This window comes from Elephantulus edwardii, unplaced genomic scaffold, assembly GCF_000299155.1.
Source record: "Elephantulus edwardii isolate Elephantulus edwardi_28Jun2011 unplaced genomic scaffold, EleEdw1.0 scaffold00018, whole genome shotgun sequence".
NCBI lineage: Eukaryota > Metazoa > Chordata > Mammalia > Macroscelidea > Macroscelididae > Elephantulus > Elephantulus edwardii.
The window spans coordinates 30,905,942-30,925,326 of NW_006399768.1; the positions used below are offsets into that span (position 1 = coordinate 30,905,942).

Below are 19,385 nucleotides of genomic sequence, written 5' to 3' on the forward strand. Positions count from 1 at the left end.
GGGGAAGAAGAACAAACTGGGGAGGAGGGTAGAGAAAATGGTGCAGCAATGAAGGAATGAAAACCCAAAATCCCTGTAAATGTTCATTAAAACTAATAAAATTTAATGATAAAAAAAAAGCTGAGAGAAGATGTTTTCTTGGTTTCTTCAGTTATAGTGCTGGCAGGGCACGCACAGATTGCTTAGAATCCATTGAAATACACCTATCTGAATAGTGGGAGATCATCAAAAAGCAGCTGACTCACTGCCACTGAGTCAATTCCAATTCGTGTTTCTGAAGCCGTAAATCTTAACCTTCTTTGTTCTATGGATCTGTTGGTGGATACGAACTATTAATCATCAATCTCACAATTAGCAAACATCCTGACATATTTTACACTGCATCCCTGGGACTCCTACCCAGTTTTTCTAGAAAACGAGGGAAGTATCATATAGCTTCTGCATTATATCCTCACACATATGTATTTGGAGGACACAATCGAGTTCATAACAGTGTTCACTTATTGTAAATAATAAAAGCTACTTTCCATGTGTTAATAATGTATTTTCAGTCTCTGATTAAAAGAACAAGTTTATGAAGTAAGTGATTGTATTTATACATTTTTAATTTCCCTTGGCTATCTAAGCATTAGATATGACCTGAGAGTACCATATTGCATGTTGTCATGTTGCATCTTAGATTTGCTGCAGCAAAGCAGCGTCTGAGGGTGTTGTGGCAAAGCTATATGGTACAGAAGAGCAGGGCAAGTTGATCTTTACAATCACATAACTTGAAAGTTCGATTCTACTTCATATATGTAAGTACAAGAAATTGAGAAAAAATGTAGTATTGAAGCAATTCTAGAAGGAAACAAAGAATGTTTCAATTAGAACATACGTTACCATGACTGAACCCTTGTCACCATTGGCTACAGTGGAATGAGGATATATGGAATATGTAAGCCATAAAGTGGTCATTGCACGCCTACAGAGGAGTATGATTAATCTCATTTATATACTTCCAAGTGTGAAAAAATTGCTTTTATTTTTTCTATATGTGCTAATATATGGAACAACCTGGGAAGCATTTAAATTCTTTCCTTTTGACTCTGTCTCTTGATAAATGTATTAAAAAGAGAAATTCATTGTTGATGCTACACAAAATAGAAAAGTAAAAAAGTAATCCATCAAAGACAATTAGTATTCTTTAAAAGGAATAGTGGTTAGGTGATCATAAACATTTTGATTTGTTTAAATCAAGGTTAAACTAATGTAAGCAGAATGCCTAGCTGTTGCTGGAGTTGTTTGAGTTACTATTTGGGAATTATTTTCTTTCTCTCATTTCATTTGTTTTTGTTAATTATACTTGTAATAGGCATTATACATTATGTAATGAACATGTGAACTTTTTAAGAGGGAGTAAAACTATTTGTATTTTACCAATGAACTTTTCATTTGCAATTCAGTTTGAGAAATTGGTGTTATACAAAGCAAATTAGCATTACATGTAAGTAAATATGATTAAAGTATTTGTTTTTACACATCTTATATATCTTAAGTAAAATACAAGAAAATGTAGACAGAATTAATAGTTTTAACAAGCAGTAATATATTATGAAGATTGAAGTTGTTAATTACACAACTTCTATTTTGAATTAGTTTAGTTTGTGCATATATATATAAGAAATGTGTCTGAAAAATAAGTAAATGATAAAAGATAAAAGTAAAATGCCTTGTTATAAACATAGTGAATGCTTAACAATATATTGGTTTATATTCTTTGATTTTGGAAAATTCAAATTCATAGACCATTTGAAATACTCTGTTGTTGTGATATACTGTCAAATTGGAAACAACCCATAGCTGACTCTCCAGTGGGTTTTAGAGGCAGTTAATCATATGGAAAGAGATTGACCATCCTTCTCCCTCAGAGCAGATGGTGGATTCATATCATGCACCTTTGGGATAGCAGTGTAACTTCTTATCACTTGACCACCAGAGCATCGATGGCCTTCAACATGTGTGGGAACACCCACTCAGAATGATCTCACAACCCATATTGATGATTATTGCTTCAGACTGAATTTAATACTCTTAACAAAACTTGCATGATCTTACCAGAGAGGTGACTGTTCAAAGTCTCACATTTTTACCCTAACATTACTTAGAAGAATGAAACCCATTTTCTTGGGTGTTTTTCTAAGAACTACATCTTTATTGTGCCATGAGGCTATTTTTTCTGCTTTTTACAGTAACTGTCTGCTTACTAACCTCCAACAATGTGGGCTGCTATAGCAAATGTAGCTTTTTGGATTTCTCTGTTCAGTGCTTCTCCTAGGATGCACTAGCCTTTGGAAGTGGTCACACTGAACTACTCCTGAGAGTTTGACTGGCTGCACTGTTGCTAATCTGGTCCAGTCTGTGATTTCACCCTCTGCTGATCAGGTGTTGTATTGCAAGCCTGTGCAGAGAAGGGGTTTATGCCCAGCCACATCTTTGTCACCTTACTCCATTTTGTCTTTGTCACACACAAAAGTAATTAAAAAATCAACAATAACTCATTGCCATCAAGCAGAACATACTTACTTGTGGCTGATCCTGTAGCAAGTCTTGCAAGCCTCTCAAAATAATGGAAATCATTAGTAAAATTACAACTAATTCACATTGACTCATACCGCTTCTCAGTTTTGGCATCCATCCATATAAGTGTATCATTCTTCTCCAATCTACTCCATATGTTGTCCTACATAATTATGAGACATTTTTATTTCCAAACGAAAGTCCAAATTGGTTTTATCTCAAATGACAACTTCAATATATCCAGTTCCATCCATTTCAACTCTATAATGCTAGTCAAATCATTGACATCTACCTTGAATTTCTGTGGCAGTCCACTCATTCATTGCCTGTTGAAACTTGTGTCTTTTTAAAAAGTAAACTCTAGACAGCAGGAGGGGAGGTTAAAAATCTCCTTGCTGTAAAATGTTCAGTATCTTTCTACTACCATAAAAATAATTTGTATTTTAAAAATTTTATATTGGTTTGCTTACAAAGATTATATACATTGTGTTTCACACTATTCTTCATCTTTATCGTGTTTCATACGATCATTCTCATGCATTGCTTTTTGTTATTGTTGTTGTTGGTTGCCGTAGAGTTGAGCATGACTCATAGCGATCCCATAAACAAAAGGCCTGAAGCCCTTCCACAATCATCGGCATTTATCAAAGTTCACAGTTTCCAGGAAGTGAAAGCCTCCCGTGTATTGTTGTTGTTGTTGTTGTTATGTGCCGTCGAGTCGTTTGCGACTCATAGCGACCCTATGCACAACAGTCCTAAACCCTGCTCTATCCTGCGCCAATGGCACTGCCTCTGACACACCCATCCCATTGCCACAATCACTGAGTCAATCCATCTCATTCAGGATCTTCCTCTCTTGTGTTGACCCTCCACCATCCCAAGCATGATGTCCCTCTCCAAGGACCCGTCCCTCCTGGCAACATGTCCATAGTATGTCAGACGAAGCCCCAGAATCCTTGCCTCCAAGGAGTAGCTCGGTTTAATCCTCTCCAAGATAAATCTGTTTGTTTTCCTGGCAGTCCATGGTACATTCAGTACTCTTCTCCAGCACCAGAGCTCAAAGGCATCAATTCTCCTTCTGTCCTCGCTAGTCATTGTCCAACTCTCTGATGCATAACAAGCGATTGCAAAGACCATGGCCTGTATCAGGCGTCCCTTAGTCTCCAGAGAGACAACGTTGCTCCTGAGTACTTTAGAGAGGTCCCTAACAGCAGACTTTCCCATCGCGATACACTTTTTGATTTCCTGACTGCTGGTGTCAAGAGTGTTGACTGTGGAGCCGAGCAAACTGAAGCTGTGAACAATCTCAATCTCTTCGCCATCCATCCTGACGCTGCCAATCGATCCAGTGGTGAGAATCTTTGTCTTCTTGACATTGAGCCTCAGTCCATACTGAAGGCTGCAGTCCTTGACCCTTTGCAGCAAGTGCATAAGGTCCTCCTCAGTTTCAGCAAGCAGGGTTGTGTCATCTGCATAATCCCATTTATTACGTTTTATAATATTAATCATCATTGGCTCTTGCATATCATTACCCAATCTTTTCAGGTCCCCACTGGATCCTTCCCATTTCTTTCACTTCCTCCCTCCACTCACCGCACTGTGCAACTCTGGTTTCACTCCTACCCATCCTCACCCGTCCGCACCCACCCCTTTATACCTTGGGTACTCATCCATGTTTTACTACTTATTTTTCTATATTTGTAATAATGGTCTTATGCAGTATTTGTCTTTATGATACTGAGTTAGTTGACTCAGCATAATGCTCTTCAGTCTCTCTCACATTATGTAGTATGTTTCAAAATCTTGCATAGTATTCCTTTGTGTGAATATACCATAGTTTATCAGTCCATTAAATTGTTATTAGGCATTTGGGATATTTCCATGATTTTGCAATGGTGAATATGCTACTATGAACATTGGTGTATGGATTCTCATTTGTGTCTCAGTTCTAATTTCCTTGTGGTTTATTCCTAATAATGGAATAGCTGGGTCATATACAGTTTCTTTGTTAAACTTTTTTGAGGAAACTCCAAACTGTCTTCCAGAGTAGTTGTACTATTTTACAAGCCTGACATACTTTGGACATGTTGTAAGGAGACAGGTCTTTGGAGAGGGACATCGTGCTGGGCAGAGTGGAGGAACAGCGCAGAAGGGGAAGACCCTCCATGAGGTGGATTGATTTAGTGACTGGGGTAATCAGGATGGATGTGTCAGAGGCAGTGAGATTGGCATGGAATAGAGCAGGGTTTAGGGCTGTTGTACATAGGGTCGCTATGAGTCGCAAGCGACTCGACGGCCCATAACAACAACAACAACAACAACAACAACAACAACAACAACAACAACAAAATGTGTAAAAGTTTCCATCTCTCCACATCCTCTCCAACATTTTTTCTTGCTATCTTACTAAACTTTGCTACTGCTACTGGGGTGAGATGGTATTCCATTGTTGTTTTTATTTTCATCTCTCTTGGTGCCAATGATTTTGAGCATTTCTTCATATGTTTGTTGACCATTCAAATGTCTTCCTCTATGAAATGTCTTTCCATGTCTTCTGCCCATTTTGTAATTGTGTTATCAGTCTTTTTCTTCTGGCGTTTGAAGAGTATTCTGTAAACTTTGTTATGAGACCACTGTCTGAGATGGTATTTCCAAATGTTTGTTCCCAGTCAGAAGGCTTTATTTTCACCTTGTTGGAAAAGTTTTTATGAACACACAATTTAATCTTTTAAAAGTCCCACTCATCAGTTTTACCCTCTCTAGGTTATGCATTTCTGGCTGTATTTGGCAGTCTCTTTATACCATAGGTAAGCCCTTTTAAGCTTAACCCCAGATTGTCTCTTATGACCTTTATGGTTTGGGGCTTTACTTCCAGGTCTCTGATCCACCTTGAATTAATTTTTGTATATGGTCTGAGATGTGGATTCTATTTCAGCATTCTGCCGTTAACAGTCCAGTTTCGCCAACACCATTTGTTGAAGAAGCTGTACTTTCTTCATTTGATAGGTTTTATTTCCTTGTCATTTATAAGTTGACCTTAGATAGTTCAGTTTTAAAAATGAAAAGCAGAATCTCTCACTATGAGTGGTAATGTCCTTCAAGATTTATTTCTACCCTTGTGTTAAGCTTCATCCTATCATATTGTTATCCAAAAAATAGCAATTTTTTTCACATTTTAGGGAATTTGCCTATGCACATTTGGGATTTAGACGGCTCTGATTTAAATCCTAAAGGATTTAAATTGCTAATTCAAAGGTGACATCTCTCTGGTGTTTGATATCTACCAGTGATTTCTGGGAGAAAGATGGGCTGTCTCCTCTCCCATGAATTACAACTTCCAAGAGCCCACTGGAAGGTCAGCTATGCGGATAGTAATGAGGTTTGAGTTATTAAGAATTTAGAATTCTCTCAATTTGCTGTTTACAAAACTTGCTCCTTCTAGCCTATCAGATCTCAATATTAATTGCTTCTCTTTTGAGAATGTTTTCTTGATCGTGAATCTAAGTACTCTTTCTCTTCCTGAGAACAAAATCCATATTGTTGTTTTCTTCTAGGAGCTTGAAGTCAGCCCCATTCATGGCTTCTCTTCATCAGATTTCAGAAGTTAAAAATCCTTTCAAGAGAAGAATGCCTCACCATTCCTTCCTTTGAAAAACTGTCAGTAAATTAGAATTATTGATCTTCTGTAATTCATTATGTTACCAGGGTTAAGAAGAACCCAAACTTACTAATATGGTTTCAGAAATGACAGACAGATGTGGCCTTTGGGTTAGAAACACAACTCCCTATAGACTAGGTTGCCAACCTGCATATGTTTCAGCAGGATTATAAATCCAGTTCAAACCTACTGTCATGAAGTTGATTTTCACTCATGATTATCTTCTATCAAGTTTCCAGTATTTATGGAAGGAGACCCCCTTTACCTTTATGATAACAGACTGGCCATTTTTCCCCCTATAGAGTGATTGGTGGACAAGGATTGTTGACTTATGGGTTATTAGCCCAATACCTGAGTATACCATTGAAGCTTCTTCAGAAACTCTGTATAATTGTTGATATTCTTGATTTAAGAACTTTGTTTTTGAAGATATTAATAGTGAAGTTTTTGTAGATATTTATCTTGGGTTTGTTTTTTTTTTTAAATTTGTCCTCCCAAATACAGGAGTCATTTGATGGAGCTAGACACTTCATTTACTTTATTTATAACCTGTATCCAGAATATGGCTACTTACCTTTTATATTAATGACTTTGTGGCTTAATAATAACACTGCCAATCCAAAGGAAAGTGGTTCAAGTCCACCAGCTGCTCCACAGATAAATGATAGACCATCTCCTTCCATGTAATGTATTGTTTTTGGGAATCTACTGGAAAGTCAACTATGCTTGAGTAAAAGTCAGTTATGTTTCAAATGTTGCATTATAACAACAATATATTAGACCTAAGTATATACATTTATTACTTCAATGCATGAAAGATCACTGCCTTTCTGCAACCCTCATTTATTTCCGGAAGAAGAGAAATCTTCTAATATCACTTTAACCTCCTAAGTCCTTCAGAACAATGAATAATTTTCAGATATGCCTGCAAGGAGAATTTATTACTAAACTGGGTGTGAATTTTGCTCCATGCTAACTGATAGTGACAATCACAGTAAGTGTTTTGGTTGGCACTGTCTTGATTTTACTTCTAAAAGTAATTTCCAATGTGGGATTAGTCTCTACGAAAATATCAATCTGCTCTATAACCAGGTCATGTAAATACTATGTTACAGCTACTTTAAAACATTTCATCGGAAACTAATAAGCAGCTCCTTTGTTATTTTCACTCTTGGAAAGATGCTGACTTTTGCTTAGCTAAGAAGTATGTTCCTGCTGTTTACAGAACAGCCTAACACCTTTCAGTAAGTTTCCCCAGCTTGCATAGCCAATAAGTTCTTGATTTTTCTTTTTTTAATGTCTTTCTGAATCTTCCTCTAGCCATAAAGCTTGCCATTTTTATGGCATTGCTGTTTAAATGTGAGTTTCTTCTCACAACCTCAATGAGTGTAGAAAAAAACAAGCATCATGTCCTGACATCAATAATGTTCCTATATGTTTTTGCTTAAATTACTTTTTTTAAACAGATATTTAATCTATTCAATTAATGTTGGAGTAAAGCTCTATTTAAAATTTTGAAGTGTTATTAAAAATACAAAACATCATTTTTGTTTCCATTGTTGTTGTAATGTGCCATTGCATTCAAACCAACTTATAACTGACCACCCAGCAGGTTTTGAGAGGCAATAAATTTCAGGGAGGAGATTGTCCATTCTTCTCCTGCAGAGAAGCTGGTAGATTAGAACCGTGTATCTTTGGGATTGAAACACAGCTTCTTACTAGTAGACCATAAAAATAAACTTTGTTCATTTACATGAATTTGATTGTGAGAAAATCTTCTGCTGTGTAGGGATTTTCTAAAAGTGACATAATAACAGAACTGATGATTTTAAGAAATACTGCTTACATATTTGTAATATTTAATGGAATTCAATAATTTCCATTATTTGTTAATCTAAAATAAAACTGCAGATTTACTTTTGCTGAAAAATTAGTAAGTATAAAGTAATTTACTTCATTATCTTACTTATAATTTAATCCAGCTTCTTCGGCAAGGCTGTATTCCCATATGAGAGCTCAGAAAACCGAGGTAAGTAGGCCAAGTGAAAGATTCAGGGCACATGAATGGGAAGTGCAAGACCCAAGTGTTATATCAAACATTACTGGCTCCAACTCCCATCAGCTTAGAAAGAGATTTTGAGACTTCTAAACAAAATATGAATTTAAAGAAGCTTCATTAATGACAGGTATCTGAAAGTAGCAATAGTTATTCTCAAAGAGTCATTATTTGAGATGTAGTTCAATAAGGGAACAAACAAAATGAACATAGAAAAATGTGACAAGAGTAGAGCGGTATCAAGTATATATTTTAAAAGAAATATTGATATTTATCCTTCAAAGATTTTCTTGATGGATTCTCTGCTGCAGAAAAAAAAAAGAATAAATAGAAAATACTATACAGATATGGTCGCCTAAATCATAACCCAAAAGACATCTACTACACAAAAACAAAGGCTTGAAAAGAATCACTTCTTATGAAATTTTACTTCTAGTTCAGGTAGCTCTGACAAAATAACTTGCCATTTGGTAATTCAATTTCTGATGTGGGGAAATATTAACATTCTGGGGCTTCGTCTGACATACTTTGGACATGTTGTAAGGAGACACAGGTCTTTAGAGAGCGACATCATGCTGGGTAGAGTGGAGGGACAGCGCAGGAGGGGAAGACCCTCTATGGATTGATTCAGTGACTGGGGTAATCGGGATGGGTGTGTCAGAGGCAATGAGATTGGCACAGGATAGAGCAGGGTTTAGGGCTGTTGTACATAGGGTCGCTATGAGTCACAAATGACTCGATGGCACATAACAACAACAACAACAATCTCATTATCAAAGTTGTTCAAGTTATTAAATTCTTTCATTAATAGATAATATTCATACATTGGAAATGTGTATGCATCCATTTCCTATTTGATTTTATTATTTACTAGCAATTATTTATGGAGCTCTGGTGGCCTAGTGGAAAGCAGCTCACTACAATCTCAAAGGAATGTGGTTCGAGGTCACCAGCTGCTAACATTGAAAATCATGGTCCCAGAACAATTAATTGTCTTATGCAAAACCTATACCTAAACCAAGAGGCTCTTGCTCAAACAGATCAACCCAACAAACACTGTATAGTTTTAAATTAAGAAAGGAGTGGATCAGTCCTGTATTCCTTCTCCAGAACTATTAAATTTGTATGCTGGGAAGATTATTTGATAAGCTATGAAGCAGAATAAGACATCAAGATCAGAGGAAAACTCATCAATAATCTGCATTTTGCAGATGACACAACCTTGTTTGTTGAAAGTAAGGAGGACTTGAAGCACTTATTGCAGAAGACTAAATAATACAGTCTTCAGTATGGATTGCATCTTAATGTCACGGAAACAAAAATTCTTAGCACTGGACCCATAGGCAATATCATTAATGATAGATGGAGAGAAGATTGAAACTGTCAACAACTTCATCTTACTTGGAACCACAATCAACACCTTTATTAGAGTAGTCAGGAAATCAGGAGACAGATTGCACTGGAAAAGTTTACGGTCAGAGACCTCTCAAAGTTATTGAGGTCATGGTCTTTCCAATAACTTGTTTTGCACCTGAGAGCTGAACAATGAATAAGGATGACATAAGAAGAATTGTTGCCTTTGAGTAATATCATGCACAGTCAAAAGAACAAACATGTCTTGGAGAAAATGCACCCAGAGTACTCCTTGGAGGCAAAGATGGTGAAGCTTTGCCTCTCATATTTTGGGCATGTTGCTACGAGAGGCTGTTTTTTTGAAAGGTAAAAGTAAAGGGTTAGTGAAGGAGAAGAAGACCCTCTAGTAGGTGGATTGACACAGTGAGTGCAACAATGGGCTCTATTTAGTGTGTCAGGAAGTGTGAGGATGGCACAGGATAAATAGGATAAGTTTCATATATGTTGTCCATGTGTCATACTTGACACAAAGACACCTAACAAGAACAATAGCATTTACTTATGTGGATCCACAATCAATACCTACACTAACAACAATTAAGAAGACAAAAGACATGCTGCAGTGGGAAAATGTGTTGTCAAGAACATATTCAAAGTGCTAAATATCAAGAAGTTCACCCGATCAAAACCTCAGTTTTTTCAATTGTTTCATAAGCATCTGAACATTGGAAGATGAACAAAGAAGACAGATTGAAAGATGAATTGTTGTGGTGACAAATAATATTGAACATCCTATGGGCTACCAATGGGATAAATAAATCCGTGTTGAAGGAAGTGCAAGCAAAGTGTTTCTTAGAGGCAAGGGCCAGGAAAACTTTCTCTCACATATTTTGGGGATGTGATCGTGAGGGAGTAGTCACTAGAAAAAGGTGTAATACAAAGGAGGATAAGACTCTTAAAAAGATGGATTGATACAATGATTATAATAATGAGCTCAAGCATATCAGAGGTGAGGTAGATGGTATAAACAATTCCGAGGATTTGTTAAAAAATTATTCTGTGTCTAGGCATAAAAAGAGTCGTCCGGGTTGATAGAGTTGTTATACATTCCAATTGTCAGTCAGAAGAATTTATGCATGTTTTAAATTGTGAAACTAAATAAAACCAAAAAAGGCTGTTTTATTGTATTTGATCTAAAAATTAAAATATAAAGGAAGACTATTCTGTTAGAGATAAAAAAATAAAATTTCAAGATATTTTTCTTTCATTTTTATTGAGATTTTAATGAAAGTTTATATAATGAAGGAAAAGGTAGACTATTATCATATGAGATAAAGACTCTCGATGGAATGAACTGGCATAGTGACCACCACAATGAACATGAGTAAGAGAAGGATGGCTTAAGACAGGACAAAGTTGAGATCTGTTATTCATAAGGGCACCATGAGTTGCAGTCAAGTTGACTACAACTAACAACACAACCTCTATAACCTGCAGAAAGCCTTAGTGAGCAGTAGACATATTCCAGTTAAATTGTAGACTGATTATGAAGAAATAAATCCCTTTTCATGCTGTGAAATTCAGTCAGCATATTAAAAAAAACCAAACTCTTTTGCACTTTATGTAACTTTGTAGGGTTATGACAAAAGTCTTGTGTGTTCCCACTGGAAAGCAGTCAGGACACTAGAATCAACATTTTTATTTCATTTTTAAAATAACTAAAATATGCCCTAAGCCTCAGTTTATGATTTTCCCACTAGGGGCTGGTCAGAAGAATTTTATTTTGTCTGACCTCAATGAATAACCGTTATTGTTAAACTACTAGAACAATTCATTCCATTTTGCTTCTTTCCCCACATGAACACACAGCGCTGGCACTTCTATTGTCTCTGAGGGTATGTAAAACACTTTTTAGTTTAATAGACTGTGATTAAACACATAACTATGTTTTATATCTCTAGAGGTCAGTAAGGAGGCCAAAATCTGTCTTAACCTTTTACTAATACTTGTAAATGTGTCTTGCCAAGCTCCCAATGTTGTGTTTTAAAGCATGTGGGTGGTTTCGCTGACACGATGGTAAACAACTGCCAAAGCCCTACTCTGAGCTCAATTTTTCTCGCAGTAAATCACTTGTTTAAGAAAATGTTTTAATATCATCAGGTTACCATGTATAATTAGTGCACTAACGGTGCCCAAGTGAAAAATTTAAAGCAGCTGACAAAATGCTTAAGTGGCACTATTGAATCCTAAAAGATTTAATAAAACCCTGTTTTCTTATATAATACTTTAAATTATTTCCAAAGCCTTTTCCACTTCTCCTCTTATAGTAATACATCAAGTAATAGAAGGTAGATTATTGATGTATAATTAGAAGATACTGATTGATGCTCTTTTCCCAACTGCTGCTTTGCAAGTGGATTTTGAGTAAATTAATTTTAAAATGTTTCACTGTTTCTAAATACACAGATAAATGAACACTCCTTAAGTATTTTTTGCATTCAGCTAAGATCCATCTAACTAACATTGGCTATAAAGTCCCTAGTGCCACGGACTCTCCTAAACACAGCCTGCAAATCTGGTAGTTTTGCAGCATTGGGTTGATGCTGTCCCAGTCTTTTTTGGGTAATTTTCAGCAGAATCTTCCTTGCATGTGATAGTAATGATATTGTTCAATAATTTCCACACTTTGTCGGGTAACCTTTGAATGAGAATAAATATAGACTCTTCCAGTCACTTGACCAGGTTATTGTCTTCCAAATTTCTTGGCACAACTTGGTGAGTGCATTCAGGGTAGCATTTGTTTGTTGAAATATGTCAGTTGTCATGCTGTTAATTTCTGGGGCCTCATTTTTTGTCAATTCCTTCAAAGCAGCTTGAACTTCCTCCTTCCTCACCATAGGTACTTTCTCAAATGTATTTATATTCCAACCATAAAGTTGCTCAAAAGAAAAGTGTAAGGCTTTAACACAGCAGGCTATGGCTAAAATATAGAAATCAGTCTCACTCTCCATACCTTTGACCCTAATAATCTTTATCCATACTTGATTCTTGAAGTATCTGCCACTCATTCTTATGCAGACAGGAGTTTATGGCACAAATATGAGAAGGCTGTTTTATGGAAGCCATTGGAATTTTGGACTAGGAAATTTCCTTATATGACTACATGATATATACCACTTTAAAGACAATTACTCGCCTACTAGGCATTGACTGAGACTACTTCAATAACAAAGGACATAAAATTATTATGAGACCTGAAATAACCACCATTTTTTCCAATTATGTCAGAGACACTTTTAGTAAAGGAAAGGGTGCCTAAAATAAATCTGTGATGAAACAGAAATTATTCATACAGGAATGAACCAGTGAGGGAATGTGGGGAGCCCACCCTCAAATTTATGAGCAAGTAACCTCTTTTCCCATTGGTCCTACTCTGGAAACTCTAGGCAAGCTATAGGAACAGTGACCTAAGATAAACTTCCTGTACTGGGTAGATAGTTGTTTAGTTTACAAACTACCTTAATTCCAGGACACATGAACATTTCTTATTGAGAACTACAACATTAAGGCCATGATATAAGAAAACCCTGATTGTGGAAAGTGAGACAAGATTAGGACAATAAGCTGAAACACATACTGTCTTTCTAGCTGTAACTGAAAAATTAGCCAATGATGACAACTCATATGTTTAGATTTTACTGATTCGTGGTCAGTGGCTAATAGTTTAGCCATACTATCATGCAAATAGGCAATGGAAAACTGGAATATTAGGAGTCAGCAGTGTAGGTCAAGGACCTATGGTAAGCACTCTGTGAATTTAGAGGGCACATTAGAGTTGGACATGTTAATGCTTATTAAACAATACAAAACAAAACAAAAGCAAAAAATGCTACCAGTGTCACAGGGTGATTGGAATCAGCAAGGAGACATGTCAATACATTCATGTAGGTGGGCAATTGGGTCCATGAAATGAGTGGACATTGAAATATTGTGGCAACTGAAGAGATGGGCTGAAATGAAACATATTTCTCTTTCTCCCTTTAAAGCATAAAATATCAATAAATATTTTCCTGCTTTATATTAAGAGAGACAAAGGCTGCAGATGGCTATGGGACTTATTCCTAAGGGATAAAGCCTTGTGCACAGTTGGCAAGTCAATTAAATGAAGCCAATGACATCATTCAACCAGGTGGTCCCAAATGGATCATTATTGGAATAGATAGATATTCTGGAAAAGGCTTTTTTGTTGTTATGTGCTATCAAGTCAACTCTGACTCATAGCACAAATGAACCTATGCACAATAGCTCTGAACCCATTTCTATCCTGAGCCAATTCCTCTGTCTCTGACACACCAACCCTCATTACTCCAGTTACTGTTTCAATCCATTTCATCCAGGGTCTCCCTCTCCTCTCCTGTGCTGTCCCTCAAACCTTCCAAGCATGATATCCTTCTCTAAGGGCTGGTTCTTCCTGGTAACATGTCCAAATTATGTAGGGCAGAATTATTGCCTCAAGAAGCAGCTTGTTTTAACCCTATCAAAACTTGCCTTAGTTCTCTGGGCAGTCCATGGTATGTTCACTACTCTTCTCCAGCACCACAACTCAAAAGCATCAATTATTTTTCTGTCATCCTTAATCATTGTCCAGCTCTCTGATGCATAGCAAGGAATTGTGTGAAGACCATGTCCTGGATCAGGCAAAGCTTAGTCTCTAGATTGACATCTTTGCACTCTGGAGAGGTCCCTGACAGCAGATATTCCTAATGTAATTCATCTTTTGATATCTTGACTGTTTGGGCCAAGAGTATTGATTGTGGAAACTACCAAGATGAAATTGTTGACAATCTAAACCTTTTCTCCATATTTCTTGTTATTATCAATTGGTACAGTGGTGAGAATCTTCATTTTCTTAATGTTGAGCTTCAATCCATCTACTGCAGCAAATTCATCAGGCCCTGCTCAGTTTCAGCAAGGAAGATTTGTGTCAATTGCATAAAAGAATTTTTAGATGAGTCTTCCTCCAATCCTGACACTACATACCTTCTCTAAAAGTCCAGCCTCTAAAATGATCTGCTTTGCATAAAAATTGAAATGTATGGAAACAGAACACACTTTTCCCCTAAATTTGAACCATACAACATTTCTTTACTCTGTTCTGACAACTACTTCCTGGTCCAAATATAGGTTTTCCATGAGCACAGACAAGTGTCCTGGGATTCCCATGCTGCTCAAGGACAGCGACACTTTGTTGTGATACACAGAATCAAATGTTTTTGTACAGTCAATGAAGCACAATAGACAAACTTCCGGTACTATCAATTTCTGCCAAGATCCATCTGACATTGGCAGTGATGTCCTTATCGCCACAACCTCTTTTAAATCTGTCTTGTATTTCTAGTAGTTCTCAGTTGATATAATGTTGCAGTCATTTTTGATCTTTAGCAAATTTTGCTAGCATGTGACATTAGTGATACTGTTTGGTAATTCTCATAACATGTTCGGTCACTGTTTTTAGAATGAGAATAAATATGGATCTCTTTCAGTTAGTTGATCAGGTGGTTGACGTCCAGATTTCTTAGCACAATATGGTAATCACATGTATGGCAGCATCTGTTTGTTGAAATATATCAATTTGTATCCCATCAATATTTGGAGCCATTATTTTTTTCAATTCCTTCACAGTGGCTTGAACTTCTGGCTTCACCACCATTGCCTCTTGAACATTGTTTCATTAAACACTTCTGTGTCAGCCAATTCTTTTTGGTACAGTGGCTCTGTGTATCCCTTCTATCTTCTTGTAATATTTCCTGAATCATTCAATATTCTGCCCATAGCATCCTGAAGCAATTCAAGGTTTGAATTTGTTCTTCAGTTCCTTCAGCTTAAGAAATGCCTAGTAAGTTTGTCCGTTTTGATTTTCCTACTCCAGCTCTTTGCACACTTAATTATAAGACTTAGTCTTCCCGAGCTGAAATAATCCGTGCAGCTTTTTAACTTCCTTATTTCTCCCCTTTGCTTTGGCTTCTTGGTGCTCTAATACAATATTCAGATTTCATCTGACATCCACCGTGGTCTTTTCTTCTTCCTTTGTCTGTGTAATGACGTTTTGTATTCTTACTGGATAATATTCTTCATGTCTTCCACAGCTCCTCAGGCCTACGTTCATTATTAGTACTCAAGTCATCAAATCAGTTCCAGAGATTTTTTAAGAATTTCTTTAAATTGTTTTTTATATCTCTATATTTCAATATATCTCTAACTACCTATTTATCATATCTATCTATCAATCTAATCTATCATCTATTTATCACCTGTCTATTTTGTATTGGTTTATTTATGAAGTTCAAATACACTGTTTTTCATACCTAATAATTCCCATTTCCTTCACCCCTCCCCATCAAATTGTATGACCATAAGTTTAACCCTCCCATCATCACCCTTCTGTTCCACCTCCCCGCCCCCTTGGGCCATCATACTCATTCTACAATAATGGTTTTATATGGTATTTTTCCTTATGTTACTGAATTAATTCACTTAGAATAATACTTTCCAGTCCCTCCCAAGTTAGGTAGTATTTTACAAAATCATTGTTCCTGAATGCTGCGTAATATTCCATTGTGTGTTTGTACGATAGTTTCTCTATCTATTGGATTGTGGTTCAACATTTGGGTCTGTTTCCATGTTCTTGCAATGGTGAATAACACTGTTACGAACATTGGTGTACAAGTCTCCACTTGTGCCTCAGTTCTCATTTTCTCAGGGTATATTCCAAATAGTGAGATATCTGGGTCATATGGAATTTCTATGTTCAGCTTTTTGAAAAAATGCCGAACTGCCTTCCAGAGTGGTTGTACCATCTTACAATCTACCAACAATTTATAAGAGTTCCTATCTCTCCACATCCTCTCCAACATTTATTATTTGCTGTCCCGTTAAATTTTGCTGTTGCTACTCTGGCGAGACGGTATCTCATTGTGATTTTTATTTGCATCTCTCTTATTGTCATTGATTTTGAGCATTTTTTTCTCATGTGCCTGTTGGCCATTTCAATATCTCGCTTTGTGAGTACTCCTTCTGTTTTTTGCCCATTTTGTAACTGGATTATCAGTCTTTTTCTTGTGGAGGCTCAGGAGCATTCTGTAAACTTTCATTATGAGACTCTCATCTGAGATGATATTGCCAATTGTTTGTTCCAAGTCAGTAGATTTTCTTTTCATTCTGTTGGAAAGTTTTTGATGAACACAGAGATTCAATGTTTAGAAGGTCCCATTCATCAATTTTAGATTGCACATTTCTGGCTGTATTTGGCAGTCTCTTTATACTATAGACTAGGCCTTCTAAGCTTGATACTAGTTTTTCTCTTATGGTTTTGGGCTTTACTTCCAGGTCACTGACTCACCTTCAGCTGATTTTTGTGTATGGTGTTAGATGTGGATCCTGTTTCAGTTTTTTGAGGTAGCAGTCCAGTTTTGCCAGCACCATTTGTTGAAGACGTTGTCATTTCCCCATTTGATAGGTTTTATTTCTGAGATTTTTTTTTTAATTCAAGTGAGATATATTTAACATCAAGTTTTGGTTCTCTTGGATTTGATGACTTTTCTTTAGCTTTAGTTTGAACTTTCATATGAATAGTTTATGATCTATTTTCACAATCATTACCTGTCTAATTTTCACAGCTTTTCCAACAATTCTTTTGACTGATGGTATGAATCTGATTCCTGTGTCGTGCATGAGGTTAGGTCTATGTGTATAGTCACCATTTATGTTTTCTTTAGAAAAGGTATTTGCAATGAGTATACCACTGACTATACAAAGTTGTACCATTTTATCTCTAGCCTCATTTCTATCATCAAATTCATGTTTTCCCAACAACTAATCCATCTTCTCTGTTCCCAACTTTTACATTCCAGTCACCCCTCATTATTAGTGCATCCTGGTTGCATGTCCAATCAATATCTGATTGCAAAAGTTGGTAGAAACCATATTTCATTCTCTTTGGCTCTGGTTATTTGTGCATATATTTGAATGATGACGATATTCCTTGTATTCTTATTTTTTTGTCTGTTCATGAAATATTTATTGAGTACCTTCTCAATGGTAAACATAACACAGGAGACTGGGGAGATTATAACAGAGAACAGGATCATACGGCTTCCATTTTCAGGAAATTTAAAGTTTAATTGATCTGGTCTTGTTTCAGTCTTACCCTAAATTGTCCTTTAGAGACAATGTACCCCTATTTGAGATACTCTGTATTATCCTGTCACTCACAACATTGTATTTTAAAGTGAACTTGGAAATAGTGTTTTGAAATATGCATGTGACCCCTTTTTTCCTCACTTTGTGATTTTTGGATAGTAGATCGTATTATTTTCTGATTCAAAATGTTTCATGTCAATTCATCTCATTTCACCAATGCCTAGTATGTTAATATTTTTATATGCTATTTGTCTCTTAACAATGCCCAATTTTCCTTTATTAGTGATTCTCACTTTCCACATTCTAATTACCAGTGTCTGCTTACAACTCTCCCTTTACTTTTATGTTTGCAAACCAAAGGACTCAGCACCAGGTATTATATCTCCTAGTCTAAGCTAAGTATGGTTTATTGTAATAATGGGGTTTTGTTTTGTTTTAATTTTTTTAATGTTTTTATGGGGTTTTTTTTTTGTGGTTTTGTTTTGTTTTGCGTTTGGAAGTAGAGAGCCAATCCTTATTTCTAGTTTGCCTTAATTTATACGTTCAGCTTTAGAGCAATATCTGAAAGACAAGTATATCACCCAGAGAAACAGATAAAAGACACTTCTCCATTACAAAAGTGTCTAATTTGATGTTCTTTTCTCTGGGCCTATGACTTGGTTCCTTCCTCCCCTCCTTGCTCCACCAGCATCCAGTTCCACTCCTCCTTTACTGACCTCTGCCTCTTCAGAACAGCAGCCTTCTCCTCTCTCCCCTAGCCAGCCCATGATATCATGACTCAGGCGTCTAGTTATTCTTTGATTCAGGTCTCTCTTGCCAGTGTTGCCTGGCTTTGCATATCCTGTAATGAATATAAATAACCAAAAATACTATTAAACAGTTGGAACAAAGGATATTGTATAATTTTGAACCCAAAGTTAGATTTATTCAGACTAATGAACATACTTCACATATCATAGAGTGCAAAAATGGTCCAAGAAATGTCATATTAAATGGACATATCATGTTGCCTACCACTCTCAGAATAATGGTCTGATAGAGAATTAGAAAACATAATTGTAATACTTGTTATCTACAACAAGGGGAGAAAAATGTAGTAAGTACTTGCTCACATACCTTCTGTAGAGATAGTCTATTTAGGACTTTTTAACGTACCTTTACATACTCCATTCAACATTAACTAAACATGTTCATCACTGGACAGGTGCTTACATTTTATATCCCGTGGATGTCTGCATTAGAGGTAATAAGGAAGAATGCAGGCACTATGTATGATACAACCCTTCCCCACCTCACTTGAAATTTCTTCTTATCAGAGGCTACAATCTCAGTTTGAGGGATGTAACTTAAAGAACTTAAAAAGAACCAGGAGTGATTCTTGAGCAAGCAAATGTAACAATACCCTTAAATATGTATGCAAGAATTCCGAAGGTTCTGATGGGATGGATTGTGCCTTCACTCATCTTGCAAACTAGGGTTAATGGTGAATACTACGGTTTTCCCTAGTGGTTAAAAAAGCCTATCGATTTGTTGGGGTTTTTTTTATCCTATATTTCAGTT

General features: G+C 36.3%; 1 pseudogene; it reads right to left on the minus strand.

Moving 5' to 3' along the window:
- The window catches only part of LOC102872903, a 40,688-nt pseudogene that overhangs the window by 14,330 nt on the left and 6,973 nt on the right, over positions 1-19,385 (minus strand).